General features: G+C 47.1%; 1 long non-coding RNA gene across 2 annotated transcripts; it reads right to left on the minus strand.

Moving 5' to 3' along the window:
* Nucleotides 1-7,063: 7,063 nt before the first annotated feature.
* On the minus strand, nt 7,064-22,794 carry LOC139257450 (uncharacterized). 2 transcript variants are annotated; one of them, XR_011592305.1, is made up of 3 exons: nt 22,735-22,794; nt 19,803-19,887; nt 7,064-7,533 (listed from the first exon to the last, which is right to left on the minus strand). It is a non-coding gene; the product is annotated as an uncharacterized lncRNA (long non-coding RNA). The 2 variants fall into 2 exon arrangements; XR_011592306.1 differs by lacking the exon at nt 22,735-22,794 and adding an exon at nt 22,371-22,553.
* Nucleotides 22,795-24,591: the final 1,797 nt, after the last annotated feature.

The raw sequence follows: 24,591 nt of genomic DNA on the forward strand, positions 1-24,591 counted from the left end.
TGGAGATAGAAAGAGATTTCAACATTCTAGTGAATACATCCTTAAAGGTACACGAGCAATGCAGTGTAGCGACAGTTAGAGCAAATAGGGTGTTGGAGTATATCCATAGGACAATTCAGTTTAAGACGAGGAGTACTGTTTTGTCCGAGTACAAGACCTTAGTCAGGCCATACTTGGAATACTGTGTCCAGTTTTGGTCTCCTCACATGGTGGGTGATATTGAGGTTCTGGAAAGGGTCACTCGACTAGAAACATAGAAACATAGAAAATAGGTGCAGGAGCAGGCCATTCAGCCCTTCTAGCCTGCACCGCCATTCAATGAGTTCATGGTTGAACATGAAACTTCAGTACCCCCTTCCTGCTTTCTCGCCATAACCCTTGATCCCCCGAGTAGTAAGGACTTCATCTAACACCCTTTTGAATATATTTAGTGAATTGGCCTCAACTACTTTCTGTGGTAGAGAATTCCACAGGTTCACCACTCTATGGGTGAAGAGGTTTCTCCTCATCTCGGTCCTAAATGGCTTATTCCTTATCCTCAGACTGTGACCCCTGGTTCTGGACTTCCCCAACATTGGAAACATTCTTCCTGCATCTAACCTGTCTAAACCCGTCAGAATTTTAAACGTTTCTATGAGGTCCCCTCTCATTCTTCTGAACCCCAGTGAATACAAGCCCAGTTGATCCAGTCTTTCTTGATAGGTCAGTCCCGCCATCCCGGGAATCAGTCTGGTGAATCTTCGCTGCACTCCGTCAATAGCAAGAATGTCCTTCCTCAAGTTAGGAGACCAAAACTGTACACAATACTCCAGGTGTGGCCTCACCAAGGCCCTGTACAACTGTAGCAACACCTCCCTGCCCCTGTATTCAAATCCCCTCGCTATGAAGGCCAACATGCCATTTGCTTTCTTAACCGCCTGCTGTACCTGCATGCTAACCTTCAATGACTGATGTACCATGACACCCAGGTCTCGTTGCACCTTCCCTTTTCCTAATCTGTCACCATTCAGATAATAGTCTGTCTCTCTCTTTTTACCACCAAAGTGGATAACCTCACATTTATCACATTATACTTCATCTGCCATGCATTTGCCCACTCACCTAACCGATCCAAGTCACTCTGCAGCCTAATAGCATCCTCCTCGCAGCACACACTGCCACCCAACTTAGTGTCATCCGCAAATTTGGAGATACTACATTTAATCCCCTCGTCTAAATCATTAATGTACAATGAAAACAGCTGGGGCCCCAGCACAGAACCTTGAGCACCCCACTAGTCACTGCCTGCCATTCTGAAAAGTACCCGTTTACTCCTACTCTTTGCTTCCTGTCTGACAACCAGTTCTCAATCCACGTCAGCACACTACCCCCAATCCCATGTGCTTTAACTTTGCACATTAATCTCTTGTGTGAGACCTTGTCGAAAGCCTTCTGAAAGTCCAAATATACCACATCAACTGGTTCTCCTTTGTCCACTTTACTGGAAACATCCTCAAAAAATTCCAGAAGATTTGTCAAGCATGATTTCCCTTTCACAAATCCATGCTGACTTGGATCTATCATGTCACCATTTTCCAGATGCACTGCTATGACATTCTTAATAATTGATTCCATCATTTTACCCACTACTGAGGTCAGGCTGACCGGTCTATAATTGCATGTGTTCTCTCTCCCTCCTTTTTTAAAAAGTGGGGTTACATTGGCTACCCTCCACTCCATAGGAACTGATCCAGAGTCAATGGAATGTTGGAAAATGACTGTCAATGCATCCACTATTTCCAAGGCCACCTCCTTAAGTACTCTGGGATGCAGTCCATCAGGCCCTGGGGATTTATCGGCCTTCAATCCCATCAATTTCCCCAACACAATTTCCCGACTAATAAATATTTCCCTCAGTTCCCCCTCCTTACTAGACCCTCTGACCACTTTTATATCCGGAAGGTTGTTTGTATCCTCCTTAGTAAATACCGAACCAAAGTACTTGTTCAATTGGTCTGCCATTTCTTTGTTCCCCGTTATGACTTCCCCTGATTCTGACTGCAGGGGAGCTACGTTTGTCTTTACTAACCTTTTTCTCTTTACATACCTATAGAAACCTTTGCAATCCGCCTTAATGTTCCCTGCAAGCTTCTTCTCGTACTCCATTTTCCCTGCTCTAATCAAACCCTTTGTCCTCCTCTGCTGAGTTCTAAATTTCTCCCAGTCCCCAGGTTCGCTGCTATTTCTGGCCAATTTGTATGCCACTTCCTTGGCTTTAATACTATCCCTGATTTCCCTCGATAGCCACGGTTGAGCCACCTTCCCTTTTTTATTTTTACGCCAGACATGAATGTACAATTGTTGTAATTCATCCATGCGGTCTCTAAATGTCTGCCATTGCCCATCGACAGTCAACCCCTGAAGTATCATTCGCCAATCTATCTTTGCCAATTCGCGCCTCATACCTTCAAAGTTACCCTTCTTTAAGTTCTGGACCATGGTCTCTGAATTTACTGTTTCATTCTCCATCCTAATGCAGAATTCCACCATATTATGGTCACTCTTCCCCAAGGGGCCTCGCACAATGAGATTGCTAATTAATCCTCTCTCATTACACAACACCCAGTCTAAGATGGCCTCCCCCCTAGTTGGTTCCTCAACATATTGGTCAAGAAAACCATCCCTTATGCACTCGAGGAAATACTCCTCCACCGTATTGCTTCCAGTTTGGCTAGCCCAATCTATGTGCATATTAAAGTCATCCATTATAACTGCTGCACCTTTATTGCATGCACCCCTAATTTCCTGTTTGATGCCCTCCCCAACATCCCTATTACTGTTTGGTGATCTGTACACAACTCCTCCTAACGTTTTTTGCCCTTTGGTGTTCTGCAGCTCTACCCATATAGATTCCACATCATCCAAGCTAATGTCTTTCCTAACTATTGCATTAATCTCTTTAACCAGCAATGCTACCCCACCTCATTTTCCTTTTATTCTATCCTTCCTGAATGTTGAATACCCCTGAATATTGAGTTCCCAGCCCTGATCATCCTGGAGCCACGTCTCCGTAATCCCAATCACATCATATTTGTTCACATCTATTTGCACAGTTAATTCATCCAGCTTATTGCGGATACTCCTTGCATTAAGACACAAAGCCTTCAGGCTTGTTTTTTTAACACCCTTTGTCCTTTTAGAATTTTGCTGTACACTGGCCCTTTTTGTTCTTTGCCTTGGGTTTCTCTGCCCTCCACTTTTCCTCATCTCCTTTCTGTCTTTTGCTTTTGCCTCCTTTTTGTTTCCCTCTGTCTCCCTGCATTGGTTCCCATCCCCCTGCCATATTAGTTTAACTCCTCCACAACAGCACTAGCAAACACTCCGACTAGGACATTGGTTCCGGTCCTGCCCAGGTGCTCTCAGCCTGTTCTCAATGGGCCTCTGGGTTACACAATGCCTGATCTCACTGCGTCCAGTGTGTAAACCGTGGCCCAGTGAGATCAGACAGTATGGAACCCAGAGGCCCAGTGAGAACAAAACGTTTGTAATCCGGGGGCCCAGTGAGTTCAGACAGTGATCTGGGTAAAACAAACTGTCCTAGGTTTTTTTTAAAATCTGTATTTTTGCCTCTCCCAGGAGATCACATGGACTCGGGTGGAGTGGAGTGTATACGCTGTGATATATTGCAATTTTGTGGGACAGGCTTGATGGACCAGATGGTCTTTACCTGTCCGTCATTTTTCGTATGTATTAAAATGCTTCCTCTACACTGTCCCATCGAACACTACCAGGGCAGGTACAGCACGGCTTAGATACAGAATAAATCTCAGGCCCTAAATTAGAGCCCACAGGCCCCGTGCTGACAGGCCAGGGTGAGCGGGGTCACTGGCCGCCATCTTGCACAGGGCGGGATCAGGGCGCATGCGTGGCCATCTTGGTTTGGGAACAGAGAGTGGGTGGGACTTCAGGGTCTCTGTTCCCAACTGGGTCCCAGTGCCCGGGAGATGGAACATTTTGGGCAACACACTTTTCATCATCTTAAAATCAGAGACTGGTTACAACATGGAAGGAGGCCATGCCGGCTAACTGCAAGAGCTTCTACTAATCCACGCTAGCTACTCTGTCCAGACCTCTCATGATTTTGAACACCTCTGTCAAATCTCTTTCAATCTTCTCTGTTCTGAGAACAACCCCAACTTCTCCAGACTATCCACGTAACTGAAGTCCCTCATCGCTGGAATCATTATTGTAAAACTTTTCTGCACGGTCTCAAAAGGCCTTTGTATACTTACTAAAATGCAGAAGCCAGAATTGCTCCAGCTCAGTCAACAAGCTCCCCGCTGGAGTGGAACTAAACTACAGAAACAGTGGCAACCTGTTCAACCTTCGTCGTCTCCAGGCCAGGTCCAAGACCACTCCAATCTCTGTCGTTGAGCTAACGTATGCGGACAATACCTGCGTCTGTGAACATACAGAGGCTGAACTTCAAGTCATAGTCAACGTATTTACTGAGGCGTTCCAAAGCATTGGCCTTACACTAAACATCTGTCAGCCCGAGGTCCTCCACCAGCCTGTCCTCGCCGCACAGTACTCCATCCACCCACCCTCCGCAGTCATCAAAATCTATGGCGCGGCCCTGGACAATGTGGACCATTTCCCATACCTCGGGAACCTCTTATCAACAAGACCAGACATTGACGACAAGATTCAACACCGCATCCAGTGCAGCCTTCAGCCGCTTGAGGAAAAGAGTGTTTGAAGACCACGCCCTTAAATCTACCACTAAGCTCATGGTCTACAGGGCTGCAGTAATACCCACCCTCAGAGACATGGACTATGTACAGTAGACACCTCAAATTGCTGGAGAGGTCTCCGCAAGATCCTACAAATTGCCTGGGAGGACAGACACACCAACGTTGGCGTTGTCGGCCAGGCCAACATCCCCAGCATTGATGCACGGACCACATTTGATCATCTCCGCTGCACAGGCCACATTGTTCGCATGCCAGACACGAGATTCCCAAAGCAAGCACTCTAATCAGATATTCTTCACAGCAAACGAGCCAAAGGTGGGCAGAGGAAACGTTACAGGGACACCCTCAATGCCTCCCTGATAAAGTACAACATCCCCATCGACCACCCTAAGTGGAGGAAGTGCATCCGGGAGGGCGTTGATCACCTCGAGTCTCATCGCCGAGAGCATGCAGAAATCAACCGCAGGCATCAGAAAGAGTGTGCGGCAAACTTGTCTCACCCACCCCTTCGCTCAACGACTATCTGTCCCACCTGTGACAGGGACTGTGGCTTCGTATTGGACTGTTCAGCCACCTAAGGACTCATTTTTAGAGTGGAAGCATGTCTTCCTCGATCCGAGGGACTGCCTATGATGATGATGATGAACCAGAATTGGACACAATACTCCAGTTGAGGCCGAACCAGAGTTTTACGTGGGTTCAAAATAATATCCACACTTCTGTACTCGATACCTCTATTCATGAAGCCTAGGATCCTGTCAGTCTTTGTAACCACTTTCTCAACCTGTGCTGCCACCTTCAGTGATTGGTGCACATATACTCCTGGGTCTCTCTGTTCACGCACCCCTTTACAATTGTACCCTTTAGTTTATATTTCCTCTCCTCTTTCTTCCTCCCAAAATGTATCACTTTTAAACTTTTCTACGTTAAGTTCCACCAGCCTGTCTATGTCTTTCTGAAGTCTATCACCATCCTCCTCACTGTTCACTGTACTTCCAAGTTTTGTGTGAGCTGTAGATTTGGAAATTGTGCCCTGTACACTCAAGTCTAGGTCATTATTATAGATCAAAAAAAGCAGTGGCCCCAATACCGAACCCTGGGGAACACCACTTCCTCCAGTCTGAAAAACAACCGTTCACCACTACTGTGTGTGTATCACTTAGCCACTTTTATATCCATGCTGCCACTGTCCCCGTTATTCCATGGGCTTCGATTTTGCTGGTATTGGTTACACCCCTGGGATCAGTAAACACAAAACCCAGTCTGTTAATCACTTTCAGCTACTGGACTTAGCATGTACCCCACAGCATCTCTTCTACCTTCAATATGTGAATAGAGCATCACGCCTGTAAACCTGGTTTAAGTTCATATCCACTCAGCAAATCTATTTAAGAAAAGCCTGTCGGCCAATGAGACACTGTTAAGGTGCCAGTGTGCTGCTGGTTTGATTGGCATGTTGCCTGTAATGGACTCTGTATTTTGGTCTCTGTATTTAAGGAAGGATAGACCTGCATTGGAGGCAGTTCAGAGAAGGTTCACTAGGTTGTTTCGGAGATGAGGGGATTGACTTATAAAGATAGCTTGAGTAAGTTGGGCCGAAACACATTGGAGTTCAGAAGAATGAGGTGATTTTATCAAAATATAAGATAATGAGGGGGCTTGATAGGTGGATGCAGAGAGGATATTTCCACTTACACGGGGAACTAAAACTAGGGGACATCGTCTTAGAATAATGGGCCACCCAATTAAAACTGAGACGAGGAATTTCTTCTCTGAGGGTTGTAAATCTGTGGAATTCTCTGCCAAGGAGAGGTGTGGAGGCTGGGTCTTTGAATATATTTAAGGCGGAGATAGACAGATTTTTGAGCGATAAGAGAGTAAAGGGTGATGGGGAGTGGGCAGGGAAGTGGAACTGAGTCCATGATCAGATCAGCCATGATCTTATTGAATGGCGGAGCAGGCCCGAGGGGCCAAATGGCCTACTCCTGCTACTATTTCTTATGATCTAACTGAACATTTCTCCCAGTCTAACCTTGTCTGTAATGAAATATGTGTCTTTTAATAAGTCTCAAGTCCTTGCTCATGTCTGCTGCAGATTCCAGAGTTGATTCCAGAGATGAGGGGATTGACTTATGGTTGAGTAGGTTGAGTAGGTTGGGCCAATACACATTGGAGTTGAGATGAATGAGATCTGTGTGTGGCCCTGAAAGACTGTGTCCAGGCTGAAATTCTGAACCCCCTGTAAGATCCTCCTCACAGATTGTCCTTTCTCAGCTCCAGCCAGGTGATGCTAAACACTCAGGTGGGAAAGACAAAAATCCACAGCAATGTGTTGAAAGCAAAACTAATTTATGTGTCTTTATCCCAAATATTAAACTCCAGTCGATTTCAGGAGTTATTAACATCAGTGTTACAGGAGTTATAAACCCCAACTGTCAGAATGATCACGATTCAGTCCGGGATGTGAATAACAGCAGAATCCAACCCCTGCAGTCACTTGTGAACTCGCTGATGTCTCAGCAGGTTGCCTGACAGAGAGAATCCCTTGTCACACTCAGAGCAGGTGAATGGTCTCTCCCAACTGTGAACTCGCTGGTGTCTCAGCAGGTCGGATGATCGAATGAATCCCTTCCCACATACAGAGCACGTGTACCATTTCTCCCCACTGTGAACAGGTCCTTCTGCTTCCATGGTCAAAAGCTGATGATATTCCAGTCCCGATGTACCGAGTGACTCTGTCAGATCTTGAGGTGATGTTTGGTTTGAGCTTCCAGTCTACAAATCCTCCCCTTTTGACACCCTGCAAAGTGAATTTCAAACAGGAAAAGTGAGTGTGAGAGAGAACCCACAAAAACAAAAAGGCAGGTTGTGAAATTGAGCTGAATTAGTCTGTGTGGGGCCGGCACGAGAAAAAAGTGACCATGAAAGCTGCCGGATTGTCGTAAAAACACATCTGGGTCACTGCTGTCCCTCAGGGAAGGGAACCCACCTCCCTCGACAGGCCCACATGGGAAGTTGTTGGCCCCACTGGGCCCAGAAGTACTGGGGGTGAAACCCAGCAGCTTCTCCCCGCTCTCCATCCAGCTCAAACTGATGTAACAAACAGACGCACACAGGAGACCAGTGAGTGACTTCCACATCCAGTGCCCACCTGATACAGAGCGGCTGGGAATTGCTGGGCCTGCTGTATAAATGTAAGTTGTTGTTTTCCTGGTGTGGAGGAGGGGCTGGGCCCGGTGGCTCTGACTCGGGGCCCGAGAGCCGCGCTCGATGTTGCCCGGGGACGGAGAGCCACACTCGGTGTTGCCCGGGGACTGAGAGCCACACTCGGTGTTGTCCGGGGACTGAGAGCCACACTCGGTGTTGCCCGGGGCCCGAGTGCCACACTCGGTGTTGTCCGGGGACTGAGAGCCACACTCGGTGTTGCCCGGGGCCCGAGTGCCACGCTCGGTGTTGCCCGGGGACTGAGAGCCGCGCTCGGTGTTGCCCGGGGACTGAGAGCCACACTCGGTGTTGCCCGGGGACTGAGAGCCGTACTCGGTGTTGCCCGGGGACTGAGAGCCACACTCGGTGTTGCCCGGGGACAGAGAGCCACACTCGGTGTTGCCCGGGGACAGAGAGCCACACTCGGTGTTGCCCGGGGACTGAGAGCCACACTCGGTGTTGCCCGGCGACTGAGAGCCACACTCGGTGTTGCCCGGGGACCGAGAGCCACACTCGGTGTTGCCCGGGGACTGAGAGCCACCATCGGTGTTGCCCGGGGACTGAGAGCCACACTCGGTGTTGTCCGGGGACTGAGAGCCACACTCGGTGTTGCCCGGGGACTGAGAGTCACACTCGGTGTTGCCCGGCGACTGAGAGCCACACTCGGTGTTGCCCGGGGACCGAGAGCCACACTCGGTGTTGCCCGGGGACTGAGAGCCACACTCGGTGTTGCCCGGGGACTGAGAGCCACACTTGGTGCTGCCCGGGGCCCGAGAGCCACACTCGGTGTTGCCCGGGGACTGAGAGACGCGCTCGGTGCTGCCCGGGGCCCGAGTGCCACACTCGGTGTTGCCCGGGGACAGAGAGCCACACTCGGTGTTGCCCGGGGACAGAGAGCCACACTCGGCGTTGCCCGGGGACTGAGAGCCACACTCGGTGATGCCCGGGGACTGAGAGCCACACTCGGTGTTGCCCGGGGACTGAGAGCCACACTCGGTGTTGCCCGGGGACTGAGAGCCACACTCGTTGTTGCCCGGAGACTGAGAGCCGCACTCGGTGTTGCCCGGGGCCCGAGTGCTACACTCGGTGTTTCCCGGGGACTGAGAGCCGCACTCGGTGTTGCCCGGGGCCCGAGTGCCACACTCGGTGTTGTCCGGGGACTGAGAGCCACACTCGGTGTTGCCCGGGGCCCGAGTGCCACACTCGGTGTTGCCCGGGGACTGAGAGCCGTACTCGGTGTTGTCCGGGGACTGAGAGCCACACTCGGTGTTGCCCGGGGCCCGAGTGCCACACTCGGTGTTGCCCGGGGACTGAGAGCCGCACTCGGTGTTGCCCGGGGCCCGAGTGCCACACTCGGTGTTGCCCGGGGACTGAGAGCCACACTCGGTGTTGCCCGGGGCCCGAGTGCCACACTCGGTGTTGCCCGGGGACTGAGAGCCGCGCTCGGTGTTCCCCGGGGACTGAGAGCCACACTTGGTGTTGCCCAGGGACAGAGAGCCACACTCGGTGTTGCCCGGGGACTGAGAGCCACACTCGGTGATGCCCGGGGACTGAGAGCCACACTCGGTGTTGCCCGGGGACTGAGAGCCACACTCGGTGTTGCCCGGGGACTGAGAGCCACACTCGGTGTTGCCCGGCGACTGAGAGCCACACTCGGTGTTGCCCGGGGACCGAGAGCCACACTCGGTGTTGTCCGGGGACTGAGAGCCACCATCGGTGTTGCCCGGGGACTGAGAGCCACACTCGGTGTTGCCCGGGGACTGAGAGCCACACTCGGTGTTGCCGGGGGACTGAGAGCCACACTCGGTGTTGCCCGGGGACTGAAAGCCACACTTGGTGCTGCCCGGGGCCCGAGAGCCACACTCGGTGTTGCCCGGGGACTGAGAGCCACACTCGGTGCTGCCCGGGGCCCGAGTGCCACACTCGGTGTTGCCCGGGGACTGAGAGCCACACTTGGTGCTGCCCGGGGCCCGAGAGCCACACTCGGTGTTGCCCGGGGACTGAGAGACGCGCTCGGTGCTGCCCGGGGCCCGAGTGCCACACTCGGTGCTGCCCGGGGACTGAGAGCCACACTCGGTGTTGCCCGGGGACTGAGAGCCACACTCGGTGCTGCCCGGGGACCGAGTGCCACACTCGGTGCTGCCCGGGGACTGAGAACCGCACTCGTTGTTGCCCGGGGACTGAGAGCCACACTCGGTGCTGCCCGGGGACTGAGAACCGCACTCGGTTAAAAAGGAGGCAGACAAAAAGCAGGAAACTGTAGACCAGTTTAGCCTAACATCTGTGGTTGGGAAAATGTTGAAGAGTTCATTCTTAAAGAAGCATTAGCACGACATTTGGAAAAACATAATTCGGTCAGGCAGAGTCAGCATGGATTTATGAAGTGGAAGTTAAGTTTGACAAATTTGCTAGAATTCTTTGAGCATGTAACGAACATAGAAACATAGAAAAATAGTTGCAGGTTCGGCCATTCGGCCCTTCGAGCCTGCACCACCATTCAATACCATGGCTGATCATTCCTTCAGTCCCCCTTTCCTGCTTTCTCTCCATACCTCTTGATCCCCTTAACCGTAAGAGCCATATCTAACTCCCTCTTGAATATATCCAGTGAACTGGCATCAACAACTCTCTGCGGCAGGGAATTCCACAGGTTAACAACTCTCGAGTGAAGAAATTTCTCCTCATCTCAGTCCTAAATGGCCTACCCCTTCTCCTAAATGCAATGATTATTTTCATTTTCGATGTTATTCAAAACAGGTGGAAATACACAGCAAATCAAAACTTTAAAAAATTAGAAGAAAATATGCAATAGCAGCCAACTAAATCAGTTCTCTATTAGGCAATGGCATACGTCATCAAACTCCTTCGCTGCTTGTACCATGTTGAAAAAAATTCTGAAATGAAATATTTTTGTCCTCAAATATCAGTTTATTTTTAAACAGTATGCGAAAGTTATAATTTTATCTCATCTCAAAATCACTAATCCATCATTCAGACCAGGCCTGGACATTTGGAAGAAATGCATTCTTTCTATTTTTGTCTTGTACAATACCAAACATTCAGGAATTCATTTTTCACATTTGGTCGGTCAGTTTCTCCTCAACACTGTCAGAGGTGCTTTCAATGAATTATGTTCCACTTCACATCATGGGCCAGGGTGGATAAAGTGGGTGTGGTGTATTTGGACTTCCAGAAGGCATTTGACAATATGCCACATAAAAGGTTACTGCACAAGATAAAAGTTCACTGGGCTGGGGGTAATATATTAGCATGGATAGAGGATTGCCTAACTAACAGACAACAGAGAATCTGGGTAAATGGTTCATAATCGGGTTGGCAATCAGTAATGAGTGGGGTGCCGCAGGGATCAGTGCTGGGACCCCAACTATTTACAATCTATATTAACGACTTGGAAGAAGGGACCGAGGGGCCACTGTACGGCAAAATTCTAAAAGGAAAAGTGTGTTAAAAAAACAAGTCTGAATGCTTTGTGTCTTAATGCAAGGAGTATCCGCAATAAGGTGGATGAATTAACTGTGCAAATAGATGTTAACAGATATGATGTGATTGGGATTACAGAGACGTGGCTCCAGGATGATCAGGGCTGGGAACTCAACATCCATGGGTATGCAACATTCAGGAAGGATAGAATAAAAGGAAAAGGAGGTGGGGTAGCATTGCTGGTTAAAGAGGAGATTAATGCAATCGTCAGGAAGGACATTAGCTTGGATGATGTGGAATCTATATGGGTAGAGCTGCAGAACACCAAAGGGCAAAAAACATTCCTGGGTGTTGTGTACAGACCTCCAAACAGTAGTAGTGATGTTGGGGAGGACATCAAACAGGAAGTTAAGGGTGCATGCAATAAAGGTGCAGCAGTTATAATGGGTGACTTTAATATGCACATAGATTGGGCTAACCAAACTGGAAGCAATACGGTGGAGGAGGATTTCCTGGAGTGCATAAGGGATGATTTTTTTAGACCAATATGTCGAGGAACCAACTCGGGGGGAGGCCATCTTAGACTGGGTGTTGTGTAATGAGAGAGGATTAATTAGCAATCTCGTTGTGCGAGGCCACTTGGGGAAGAGTGACAATAATATGGTGGAATTCTGCATTAGGATGGAGAATGAAACAGTTAATTCAGAGATCATGCTCCAGAACTGAAAGAAGGGCAACTTTGAAGGTATGAGGCGTGAATTGACAAGGATAGATTAGTGAATGATATTTAAGTGATTGACTGTCGATGGGCAATGGCAGACATTTAGAGACCGCATGGATGAACTACAATAATTGTACATTCCTGTCTGGCGTAAAAATAAAAAAAGGGAAGGTGGCTAAACCGTGGCTATCAAGGGAAATCAGGGATAGTATTAAAGCCAAGGAAGTGGCATACAAATTGGCCAGAAATAGCAGTGAACCTGGCGACTGGGAGAAATTTAGAACTCAGCAGAGGAGGACAAAGGTTTGATTAGGGCAGGGAAAATGAAGTACGAGAAGAAGCTTGCAGGGAACATTAAGACGGATTGTAAAAGTTTCTATAGATATGTAAAGAGAAAAAGGTTAGTAAAGTCAAACGTAGGTCCCCTGCAGTCAGAATCAGGGGAAGTCATAACGGGGAACAAAGAAATGGCGGACCAATTGAACAAGTACTTTGGTTCGGTATTCATGAAGGACGACACAAACAACCTTCCGGATATAAAAGGGGTCAGAGGGTCTAGTAAGAAGGAGGAACTGAGGGAAAGCCTTATTAGTCGGGAAATTGTGTTGGAGAAATTGATGGGATTGAAGGCCGATAAATCCCCAGGGCCTGATGGACTGCATCCCAGAGTACTTAAGGAGGTGGCCTTGGAAATAGCGGATGCATTGACAGTCATTTTCCAACATTCCATTGACTCTGGATCAGTTCCTATGGAGTGGAGGGTAGCCAATGTAACCCCACTTTTTAAAAAAGGAGGGAGAAAACAGGGAATTATAGACCGGTCAGCCTGACATCGGTAGTGGGTAAAATGATGGAATCAATTTCTAAGGATGTCATAGCAGCGCATTTGGAAAGACGTGACATGATAGGTCCAAGTCAGCATGGATTTGTGAAAGGGAAATCATGCTTGACAAATCTTCTGGAATTTTTGAGGATGTTTCCAGTAGAGTGGACAAGGGAGAACCAGTTGATGTGGTATATTTGGACTTTCAGAAGGCTTTCGACAAGGTCCCACACAAGAGATTAATGTGCAAAGTTAAAGCACATGGGATTGGGGGTAGTGTGCTGACATGGATTGAGAACTGGTTGTCAGATAGGAAACAAAGAGTAGGAGTAAATGGGTACTTTTCAGAATGGCAGGCAGTGACTAGTGTGGTACCGCAATGTTCTGTGCTGGGGCCCCAGCTGTTTACATTGTACATTAATGATTTAGACGAGGGGATTAAATGTAGTATCTCCCAATTTGGGGATGACACTAAGTTGGGTGGCAGTGTGAGCTACGAGGAGGATGCTATCAGGCTGCAGAGTGACTGGGATAGGTTAGGTGAGTGGGCAAATGCGTGGCAGATGAAGTATAATGTGGATAAATGTGAGGTTATCCACTATGGTGGTAAAAACAGAGAGACAGACTATTATCTGAATGGTGAGAGATTAGGAAAAGGGGAGGTGCAACGAGACCTGGGTGTCATGGTACAACAGTCATTGAAGGTTGGCATGCAGGTACAGCAGGCGGTTAAGAAAGCAAATGGCATGTTGGCCTTCATAGCGAAGGGATTTGAGTACAAGGGCAGGGAGGTGTTGCTACAGTTGTACAGGGCCTTGGTGAGGCCACACGTGGAGTATTGAGTACAGTTTTGGTCTGCTAACTTGAGGAAGGACATTCTTGCTATTGAGGGAGTGCAGCGAAGGTTCACCAGACTGATTCCCGGGATGGTGGGACTGACCTATCAAGAAAGACTGGATCAACGGGGCTTGTATTCACTGGAGTTCAGAAGAATGAGAGGGGACCTCATAGAAATGTTTAAAATTCTGATGGGTTTAGACAGGTTAGATGCAGGAAGAATGTTCCCAATGTTGGGGAAGTCCAGAACTAGGGGTCACAGTCTGAGGATAAGGGGTAAGCCATTTAGGAACGAGATGAGGAGAAACTTCTTCACCCAGAGAGTGGTGAACCTGTGCAATTCTCTACCACAGAAAGTAGTTGAGGCCAATTCACTAAATATATTCAAAACGGAGTTAGATGAAGTCCTTACTACTCGGGGGATCAAGGGGTATGGCGAGAAAGCAGGAATGGGGTACTTAAGTTGCATGTTCATCCATGAACTCATTGAATGGCGGTGCAGGCTAGAAGGGCCGAATGGCCTACTCCTGCACCTATTTTCTTTGTTTCTATGTAACGTAGCCAAGTCTGCTGATGATACAAAGATGGGAGGAAAAGCAATCTGTGAGGAGGATACAAAAAATCTGCAAAAGGACACAGACTAAGTAAGTGGGCAATAATTTGGCAGATGGAGTATAATGTTGGAACGTGTGAAGTGATGCATGATGGCAGAAAAAAAATCAAAGATCAAGTTATTATTTAAATGGAGAAAGATTGCAAAGTGCTGCAGTACAGACGGACCTGGGGGTACTTGTGCATGAAACACAAAAGGTTAGTATGCAGGTACAGCAAGTGATCAGGAAGGCCAATGGTATCTTGGCCTTTATTGCAAAGGGGCTGGAGTATAAAAGCAGGGAGGGCTTGCTACAGTTATACAAGTTATTGGTGAGGCCACACCTGGAATACTGCGTGCAGTTTTGGTTTCCATATTTATGAAAGGATATACTTGCTTTGGAGGAAGTTGAGAGAAGGTTCACTGGGTTGATTCCAGAGATGAGGGGTTGACTTATGAGAAAAGGTTGAGGAGGTTGGGGCTCTACTCATTGAATTCAGAAGAATGAATGAAAGGTGATTTATCGAAACGTATAAGATTATGAGGGGGCTTGACAAGGTAGTCGCAGAGAGGATGTTTTCACTGATAGGGGAGACTAGAACTCGGGGGCATAATCTTAGAATAAGGGCACCCCCCATTTAAAACTGAGAGGAGGATGAATTTCTTCTCTCAGTGGGTTGCAAACCTGTGAAATTCGCTGCCTCAGAGAGCTGTGTAAGCTGGGACATTGAATATATTTAAGACAGAGATAGACAGTGTCTTAACCGATAAGGGAATAAGGGGTTATGGAGAACGGGCAGGGAAGTGAAGCTGAGTCCCTGATCGGATCAGCCATGATTGTATTAAATGGCGGAGCACTCTCGAAGGGCCGTATGGCCTACTCCTGCTCCTATTTCTTATGTTCTTATTTTCTTATATAGTGGGTGTCTGGTATGGGACTGTGGATTTGACTCTATCTGTCCATTTCTGGTATGTGGATGAGGGTTTTACTCTGTATGTTAGTTTCTGATACGAGAGGTGGATTTTATCCTGTACCTGTCAATTTGTGGTAGTTGCCTGTGGGTTTCATTCTGTATCAAAAAGGGCCACATTACAACATAATTCTAAAAGGAAAAAGAGTGTTAAAAAAACAAGCCTGAAGGCTCAGAGTCACAAAGCGAGGAGCATTGTAATAAGGTGGACTAATTAACTGCGCAGATAGCTGTTAACGGATATGATGTAATTGGGATTACAGAGACATGGCTCCAGAGTAACCAAAGCTGGGAACATAACATCCAGGGGTATTCAATATTCAGGAAGAATAGCCAGAAAGGAAAAGGATGTGGGGTAGTGTTAATGGTTAAAGAGGAGATTAATGCAATAGAAAGGAAGGACATTAGCTGGGAAGATGTGGAATCTATATGGGTAGAGCTGCGAAACATCAAAGGGCAGAAAACGTTAGTTGGGGTTGTGTACAGACCACCAAACAGTAGTAGGGAGGTTGGGGATTGCATCAAACAGGAAATTAAGGACACGTGCAATAAGGGTACAGCAGTTATCATGGGTGACCTTAACCTACATATTGATTGGGCTAACCAAACTTGTAGCAATACTGTGGTGGAAGATTTCCAAGAGTGGAAAAGGGATGGTTTTCTCGACCAATATGTTGAGGAACCTACGGGAGAGCAGGCCATCCTAGACTGGGTTTTATGTAACGAGAGAGGATTAATTAGCAATCTGGTCTTGCATGGCTCCTTGGGGAAGAGTGACCATAATATGGTAGAATTCTTCATTAAGCTGGAGAGCGACACAGTTAACTCAGAGACTAGGGTCCTGAACTTGAAGGAAACTTCGATGGTATGAGACGTGATTTGGCTGGGATAAACAGGCGAATAATACTTAAAGGGTTGATGGTGGATAGGCAATGGCAGACATTTAAAGATCACATGGATGAATTAAAACTATTATACATCCCTGTCTGGCGGAAAAATAAAACATGAAAGGTGGCTCAACCGTGGCTAACCAAGGAAATTAGGGACAGTGGCACATAAATTGGCCTGAAAAAGCAGCAAACCTGAGGACTGGGAGCAATTTAGAATTCAGCAGAGGAGGACTAAGGGTGTAATAAGGAGGGGGAAAATAGAATATGAGAGTAAGCTTGCAGGGAACATAAAAAACTGACTGCAAAAGCTTCTATAGATATGTGAAGAGAAAAAGATTAGTGAAATCTAATGTCGGCCCCTTGCAGTCAGAATCAGGTGAATTTATAATGGGGAACAAGGAAATTGCAGACCAATTGAACAAATGCTTTGGTTCTGTCTTCACTAAGGAAGACACGAATAACCTGCCGAAAATACTAGGGGACCGAGGGTCTAACGGGAAAGATGAACTGAGGGAAATCCTTATTAGTCAGGAAATGGTTGTAGGGAAACTGATGGGACTGAAGGCCGATAAATCCCCAGGGCCTGATAGTCTGCGTCCCAGAGTAGTTAAAGAAGTGGCCCTAGAAATAGTAGATGCATTGGTGGTCATTTTCCAACATTCTATAGATTCTGGATCAGTACCTATGGATTGGAGGGTAGCTAATGTAAACCCACTTTTTAAAAAAGGAGGGAGAGAGAAAACAGGGAATTATAGACCGGTTAGCCTGACATCGGTGGTGGGGAAAATGCTGGAATCAATTATTAAAGATGTAATAGCATAGCATTTGGAAAGCAGTGACAGGTCAAGTCAGCATGGATTTATGAAAGAGAAATCATGCTTGACAAATCTTCTAGAAGTTTTTGAGGATGTAACTAGTAGAGTGGATAAGGGAGAACCAGTGGATGTGGTGTATTTGGAATTTCAAAAGGCTTTTGACAAGGTCCCACACCAGAGATTAGTGTGCAAAATTAAAGCACATGGTATTGGGGGTAATGTACTGACATGGAGGCAGAACTGGTTGGCAGACAGGAAGCAAAGAGTGGGAATAAACGGATCCTTTTCAGAATGGCAGGCAGTGACAAGTGGGGTGCCACAAGGTTCAGTGCTGGGACCCCAGCTATTTACAATATATATTAATGATTTAGACGATGGAATTGAAAGTAATATCTCCAAGTTGGCAGTGTGAGCTGTGAGGAGGATGCGAAGAGGCTGCAGGTTGACTTGGACAGGTTAGGTGAATGGGCAATTGCATGGCAGATGCAGTATAATGTGGATAAATGAGAGGTTATCCACTTTGGTGGCAAAAACAGGAAGGCAGATTATTACCTGAATGGTGACAGATTAGTAAAAGGGGAGGTTCAAAGAGACCTGGGTGTCATGGTACATCAGTCACTGAAGGAAGGCATGCAGGAACAGCAGGCAGTAAAGAAAGCAACTGGCATGCTGGACTTCATAGCGAGAGGATTTGAGTGTAGGAGCAGGGAGGTGTTCCTGCAGTTGTAGAGGGCCTTGGTGACACCACACCTTGAGTATGGTGTGCAGTTTTGGTCTCTTAATCTGAGCAAGGATGTGCTTGCTATTGAGGGAGTGCAGTGAAGGTTCACCAGACTAATTTCCGGGATGGCAGGACTGACATATGAAGAAAGACTGGATCGGCAAGGCTTACACTCACTGGAATTTAGAAGAATGAGGGGGGATCTCATAGAAACATATAAAATTATGACAGGACTGGACAGGTTAGAGGCAGGAAGAATGTTCCCGATGTTGGGGGAAGTCCAGAACCAGGGGTCACAGTCTAACGATAAGGGGTAAGCCATGTCGGACTGAAATGAGGAGAAACGTTTCCACCCAGAGAGTGGTAAACCTGTGCAATTCTCTACCACAGAAAGTTGTGGAGCGCAGTTCGTTGGATATATTCAAGCGGGAGTTAGATGTGGCCCTTACGGCTAAGGGGATCAAGGGATAGGGAGAGAAAGCGGGAATGGGGTACTGAAGTTGCATGATCAGCCATGATTATATTGAATGGCGGGGCAGGTCAAAGGGCCAAATGGCCAGCTCCTGCACCTATTTTCTCTGTTTCTTTCCATTCTTGGTGTGTGATGTGTATTTTGCGCTGTATCTGTCCATCTCTTATGTGAATGTGAGCTCTACTCCATACCCGTCATTCTCCAGTATGTTAGTATTGTTTTACTGTGTACCACCAATTCCTGATAGAGTATTCGTTTTACTTTTTAACTGTTCAATTTGTGTTCTCGAGGTGAGTGTTTATGCTGACTCGGTCGGTCTCTGGTAAATGAGTCTGAGTTTCACTCTGCATCTATCTGTCTCTACTATGAGTGTGGGCCTTTCTCTGTATCTCTCCATTTCTGTTGTGGGAGTCTAGGTTTTATTCTGTATCTGTCAAGTTCTGATATGTGATTGTGGGCCTTACTCTATACCTGCCAGTTTCTGCTGAATTGCGAGTGGGCTTTCCTTTGTACCTGTCAGTTTCTGGAATGAAAGAGAGCTCTTTACCCTGTACCTGTCAATTACTGGTTTGTGAGTCTGGGCATGTCACTGTATATCAATTTATGTTATGGGAATATGGATTGTAATATGTCAGCCTCTGATATGTGAGTTTGGGTTTTATACGTTATCACTCAGACTCTGATATGCAAGTGTGTGTATTTTTCTGTAACTGTCAGGTTTTGGCATGTGTTGAGGTTTAATCTGTGCTTCTCAGTTTCTGCTATGTTAGATTGTACCTATTTGTTCCTGATACTTGATTGTGTGTTTTAGACTGTACCTGTCAGTTCCTGCTATGTGAGTGTAGAATTTACTCTGCATTTGCCAGTCTCTGGTATGTGAACGTGAGAATCAATTTCACTTTTTAACCTGTATTTCTCTGATATGTGAGTGAAGATTTTGCGTTCTCCATGTCATTTTTTCTGATATGTGTGTGTGGGTTTTACCCTGTCCCGATCAGTTTCTGCGATGCAAGTAACAATTTTACTTACTGCCTTTCAGTTTTTCGATATGTGCCCATGGGATTTACACTTTACCTGTCACTCTCTGGTATATAAGTGGGGATTTTATTCTGTTACTGTCACTTTCATATATGTGGGTGTGTGTTGTATACTGTATCTGTCAGTCTGTGGTACAGGAATATGGGTTTTATTCTGCACCTGTCATCTTCTGGTATGTTCGGGGGGTTTAAATACTGAATCCATCAGATTCTAAAACATGAATATGGCTTTTGCTCTGTACCCATCAGCTTCTGATATGCGAGTGTGGTTTATACTTTCTATTGGACATTTCTTCTGATAGATGATTGTGTTTTATTCTCTACCTGCCAGTTTCTGGCAAGTGAGTGTGGGTGTTTAATGTACCGTCAGTGTGATCTGTTTCAAAGGTGAAATAGCATCTGATTCTACTGCTCCATGTGGCTGTAAGATTCACAATGCAACTCTGCCACTTCGGATCGCTGTGGGACTGACAGCTTCTGCTGTCTGTGACAATAGGATTGAGGTCAGTTCTGTGTCTCTGCACTCTGAGTGATAATCTACTTACTGTGTGTGAGAAGGAGCTGCCTGCACTGTTCCTTGTGTTCCAGGTGGAGGAAAGCTCACATTTGTTCTGGCTGAAGAATTTTGCTCTGAGAATAATAATACGAGAACATTATTAGTTCTAAGAGATGGATGCGGGGGAGAATATGAGGGAGCGACAATGTATCTCTCGACCACCAGCAACAAGGTTCTGGAGAACTCAGCTCACCGAAACAATATAACTGGTCTTTAAAATATCTTCTCCCACACTCCTCTTCTGGTGCCTGCAATAGATGCACTTTGCAAAACTCCCCACATCCTCACTGACAGGCTGTGTTTCCACTGCTTACTGTCCAAGAACAACAGACACGGTGAGATTGGAACTGAATCAGGAACATTCACTACTGATTTGGGGAAAGAAAGCAGCAATGATTGGAAAGAGCGAGGTGGTTTACTTTCTCTGTTACCTTACACTGTCCACACACAGCCCAAGAATGGCTTCTCCCTTCCCCCACACACACCATCTTCCACAACTAGTTTCTGATCCACTCTGCCTCTTACACACAGCCCCCGAGGGAACTAAACCAGGAACATTCACTCCTGGTTTGGAGAGAGAAAGCAGCAGATTGTAAACAGCAGATTCTGCCCATTCTGTCTCCCTTACCCTGGACACACGCTATCCACACACAGTCCAAGAATGGCCTCTCACTTCCCCCACTCACACTACGCACTGACACTGATTCTTGGTCCATTCTGCCTCTGACACATAGCCCCCGACTCCCCCTGAACTCCCCCCGGACTCAATGCCGATCTCTGAGCTCATCTGCGGACACGCTCCCAAAGAGCTGTGTTGCTGCAAGGAGGCTGCTGCTCGCTGCCTTACCCCGGGGCCGCGGTGTCTCCATTCCTGGCTGTTTTAAACCATCTTCTTCCGCTCACTGAGTGAATGGTGATCACAGGCAGGGCTGAGGGAGGGGAGGGCGCCTGCACTCTTCTGCTCACTGGAAATCGACACAGGGGGCTGGGCTGAACCGCACATGTGCAGCTCTCTGCAATAATTCAATCTGTAAAAATCAAAGTGCACTTTTCCCAATTTACTTTTATCAGAATCTGAGCAAAGGAACTGGGCCTGGGGGGAAAGGACAGAGAATGATTAAAGCTGCAAGCCTTGTCCCTTGGAGATGATCAATTTGGGATCATTCCGTGCAGGGTGTTTCTCTCCATGAGCCCGTCTTCACAAAGCAATGCTGCAGCAACATCGGAGGGACGAGGTAGTGGGAGTGTTTGCTGGGACCGTGCAGGAGTTAATATCTGACAGAAATAGTCCGAGATCAGTTTAATTAGAGTAAAACACTCGGTCACTGAGAGTAATACCGAAGTGGATAATCAAGGGGCTGTAATGAGGGAAGAACTTAATTCAATAACTATTTATAATGAAATAGTACTCAGTAAAATAGTGGACTAAAGGCAGACAAGTCACCTTGCCCTGATGGTTTACATCGTAGGGTGTTAAGAGAAGTGGCTGCTGAGATAGTGGACACATGAGTTGTAATCTACCAAAATTCCCTGGATTCTGGGGCAGTCCCAACAGATTGGAAAATTGCAAATGTAACGCCTCTCTCTAAACAAAGGAGGCAGACAAAAAGCAGGAAACTATAGACTAGTTAGTCTAACATCTGTCATTGGGAAAGTGCTGGAGACCATTATGAAGGAAGCAGTAGCGGAACATTTGGAAAAGCATGATTCAATCAAGCAGAGTCAGTATGGCTTTATGAAAGGGAAATCATGTTTGACAAATTTGCTGGAGTTCTTTGGGGATATAATGAGTAGGATGGATAAGGCGGAACCAGTGGATGTGGTGTATTTGGATTTCCAGAAGGCATTTGATAAAGTGCCACATAAGAGGTTACTGGACAAGATAAAATCTCACTGGGTTGGGGGCAGTATATTAGCATAGATAGAGGTTTGGTTAAATAACAGTAAACAGACAGTCGGGATGAATGGGTCTTTTTCCGGTTGGCAAATGGTAACCAGTGGGGTGCCGCAGGTATTGGTGCTGGGTCCTCAACTATTTACAATCTATATTATAGAATTGGAAGAAGGTACCGAGTGTAAAATAGCCAAGTTTGCTGATGATACAAAGATGGGTGGGAAAGCAAATTGAGGACACAAAAAATCTGCAAAGGGATATAGACAGGGTAAATGAGTGGGCAAAAATTTATCAGATGGAGTATAATATGGGAAAATGTGAGGTTATCCACGTTGGCAGAAATAATAGAAAAGCAAATTATAATTTAAATGGAGAAAAATTGCAAAGTGCTACAGGACAGTGATACCTGAGGGTGTTTGTGCATAAAACACAAAAAGTCAGTCTGCAGGTTCAGGAAGTAGTCAGGAAGGTAAATGTAATGTTGGCCTTTATTGTCAGGGGGATAGAATAAAAAGCAGAGAATCCTGCTCCAAGTGACCAGGGTATTGGTGGGACCACACCTGGAACACTGTGTGTTTAAGCAGAGAAGTCCTGCTCCAAGTGTACAGGGTATTGGTGGGACCACACCTGGAACACTGTGTGTTTAAGGAAGGATATACTTACACTGGAGGCTGTTCAGAGGTTGATTCCGGCGAGCAGGGGGTTCTCTGATGAGGACAGGTTGAGCAGGTTGGGACGATACACTTTGGAGATCAGAACAATGAGAGAAATCCGAGGTGTGAGAATACAATAACTCAGCTCTTACTTTACCAAGATGGCCGCGCATGCGCTCTGCTGCTCACTGAACCAAGATGGCGGAGGACTGGCCTCGCCTTCCTTTACAAAGATGGCCGCCGTTACCCGGGATCTATAACCGGGAGAAAGCCTCGAGGCTGCAGCCGCCGATATTCCGGTTATTATTCCGGGCTTTCGCCAGGCACCAGGTGTTTATGAAGCCTCCCCGGCTCCCCGCTGGTCCTTTACTCACCTCCGCCCCGCAAAAAGAGAGCTGTTTTACGGAGCACATTTCACCACAGCCGCTCCGCCATTACACGCACCGCGCATGCTCCAAATACAGCCAGTTCTCACGCGTGCGCACTGGTCCCCTGAAGTCTGGGGTCGGCACATTCTCAATCGCGGCGAATGCTGGGTAAATACCCAAGACTACTTAAGTGACTGGGACAGGATTTACTGGCCTCCCATTGGGCACTGAACCATGTTCATTCTGGCACTGAGACTTTGTTTCTGCTGCTCCAATAACCCTGTCCCTGAGCTGGAGATTAGTGTTCTGTCTCAGGATTGTTTCAAACACCGGGTGTCCAATATTTCATTTCTCCACAACCATCATCATCATCACAGGCAGTCCCTGGAAGCGAGGATGATTTGCTTCCACGCCAAAAAGGAATGAGTTCACAGGTGTTTTAATGAAGGACCTAGTATTCCAGATCCCGAGCTACATCTTGAAGGGTGGAACCTGCCTGTGTTTGGATTTTGCACACCAGTCACCACACTGGCTTGTCAGAGCTCGGTCTTGGTCCAGTGGCAAGGATTATCCCAGACGACTGGAGACCAGTTGTGCTGCACGGACTGAGCGCACACATATACAAGTTTGGGCTGGCCCATGCTGCCCCTAGGCCCTTGCCCCTTCTGGGCCCCAGACTCATGCCTCTCCTGGGCCCCGGTCACGTCCTTCTATAATCTATTGCCGCTCCTTCTCCCCTCCTGCTGTGCCTGCCCGCACTGCAATTAGCGACGTGACTTTGCAGCCATTACCATCCTACAATGGAATGCCACCGCCGCACACTGCTCCCTCTGATGGCCCCGACCTGCTGATGGTCATCCAGGCCGGGTCCGTGCCGCTGCACGGGAGACTAATTCATGTTCCCTTCCCTTCCATTTTGTCCTTTTCTTACTCTAGATTTTTTCACTTCTCACGCAATTCATCTTTTGCGACATCAAATCCCAAGCTTGTTTCGTTTGAGCATACGGCTTGTGGATGTCATACACTGAACCGGCGTGTCTCACTTTACACTCATTTGACGTTCCTTGAAAGAACTATCTTGCTTAAGACTGGAACTCTCTTATTTTCTATATTGTTTAACGATTTTTGAATGCGGTTAATAGATCTCCACACATACTGCATATTGCCTTTGAAATGTTCTGGTCTTTGTAATTGTCTTTGCTAATTTTGATGGGTTATTTGATTATAATTACTTGTTACTAAATGCGTTGCAGAAATTTTTGCATCAAAATAATTGTTTAAACACTTCCTTTATCGGGTCTTTAGCTTCCCCACTGATCTCTGTTTCCTCTTGTGGGGGGAATCTAGAACTAGGTGGCAAAGTCTGAGCATAAGGGGTCACCCATTTTAACCGGAAATGAGGATGAATTTCTTCTCTCAGAGAGTAGTGAATCTTTGAAATTCTCTACCCCAGAGAGCAACGGAGGCTGGGTCATTGAATATATTTAAGTTGCAGACAGACTGATTTTTGAAAGATTGGGAAGTCAAGCGTTCTGTGGAGAGGGCAGGGAAGTGGAATTGAGGCCAAGATCAGATCAGCCATGATATTATTGAATGGCAGAGCGGACTCAAGGGGCTAGATGACCTACTTCTGCTCCTATTTCTTATGTTCTTAGCATTGATTATGGGCTGGGTTTAGATGTAGGTTTAGTGGTTAGTGGGTGTGGTTTGTGGCTATGTGTTAGGATTGGGATTAGTGATTGGGATAGTCAATATGATATTCGGCTTAGGATATAGTGATTAACGTAGAAAGCACTATTGGCAATATAAGTGTCACTGAACTTGCCCTTTTCCATTTCATGTTTTTAACCTCTCACAGACGAG

The sequence above is a fragment of the Pristiophorus japonicus genome, unplaced genomic scaffold, assembly GCF_044704955.1.
Source record: "Pristiophorus japonicus isolate sPriJap1 unplaced genomic scaffold, sPriJap1.hap1 HAP1_SCAFFOLD_85, whole genome shotgun sequence".
Lineage (NCBI taxonomy): Eukaryota > Metazoa > Chordata > Chondrichthyes > Pristiophoridae > Pristiophorus > Pristiophorus japonicus.